This window comes from Alligator sinensis, unplaced genomic scaffold, assembly GCF_000455745.1.
Source record: "Alligator sinensis unplaced genomic scaffold, ASM45574v1 scaffold37_1, whole genome shotgun sequence".
Taxonomy (NCBI): domain Eukaryota; kingdom Metazoa; phylum Chordata; order Crocodylia; family Alligatoridae; genus Alligator; species Alligator sinensis.
The window spans coordinates 1,875,908-1,877,004 of NW_005841955.1; the positions used below are offsets into that span (position 1 = coordinate 1,875,908).

The 1,097-nt window shown below is 52.1% G+C and overlaps 1 protein-coding gene across 1 annotated transcript in view; it reads left to right on the top strand.

Annotated features, from left to right (window-relative positions):
- The first annotated feature begins 872 nt into the window (after positions 1-872).
- Positions 873-1,097, top strand: part of TMEM30A (transmembrane protein 30A) — a 21,754-nt gene continuing 21,529 nt past the window's right edge. The window contains exon 1 of the mRNA XM_025200097.1: positions 873-927. The gene's annotated coding sequence lies outside the window, so the exon portion shown is untranslated. The remainder of the gene's footprint in view (positions 928-1,097) is intronic.

Consider the following 1,097-nt stretch of genomic DNA (forward strand, 5'->3'; position numbering starts at 1 on the left):
AGGGAGGGCCGGGCAGGGTGGAGACAATCCTCGGTGGGGGGGGCAACGAAATGGTTTGGGGGCCGGGGCGCAGGGCTGGTGAGCAGAGGCTGAAGGACTTGGGCTTGTTCAGCTGTCTGGAAAAGACAGGAGTAAGAGGGGATTTGATAGTAGCCTTTAGCTACCTGAAGTGGGATTTGAAAGAGGATGGAGCTGGACTGTTCTCAGTGGTGGCAGATAACAGAATAAGGAGCAGTGGTTTCAAGTTGCAGCAAGGGAAGTTTAGGTTGGATATTAGGAAAAACTGTCTCACAAGGAGGGTAATAAAGCACTGGGGCAGGTTACCCAGAGAGGTGGTGGAAGCTCCATCCTTGGAGGTTTTTAAGGCCCAGCTAGACAAAGCCTTGGCTGGGGTGATATAGTTGGCTGGGTCCCGCTTTGAGCAAGGGGGTTGGACTAGATGACCTCTCGAGGTCCCTTCCAGCTCTAATTTTCTGTGATTCTATAGAAGTTTGATAGACCAGTCTAACTTAAATTGCTTAAGTCTGATACTACATCCATCTAGGTGTCTCCTTTTTATTTGTAACCATAGGTGGCAAGTCCTGGCCCAGTGCCCCTCACTCCTGACCCACTGCCCCCCACTCCCAGGCCCCCAGTGTGCGAGGCAGGGAGGCCCCAAGCAGCCCCTCGCAGGCTGGAGCTCTGGCAGCCTGCAAGAGGGAAGCCACAGCTTCCTCCATTTTTCTCTATTTTGAAAGTTTGCTCACAACCCTTTCATATATTCTTGCGACCCACTATTGGGTTGCAACCTACAGGTTGAGAAGCGCTGGACTAGGTGACCTCCTGAGGTTCATGGATTCATAGATTGGAAGGGACCTAAGAAGATCGTCGAGCCCAGCTCCCTGCACCAAGCAGGAAAGACAACCGGGGTCAAGTGACCCCAGCAAGGTGACTGTCCAGTCTCCTCTTGAAGATCTCCAGGGAAGGTGATTGCGCCACCTCTGGAGGGAGCTTATTCCATGTTCTGGACACCTTGGCTGTGAAGAAGTTTTTCCTAATTTTGAGGCTGAAACAGCCTTTCAGGAGTTTGTGACCATTGCTCCTGGTTTTCCCCAAGG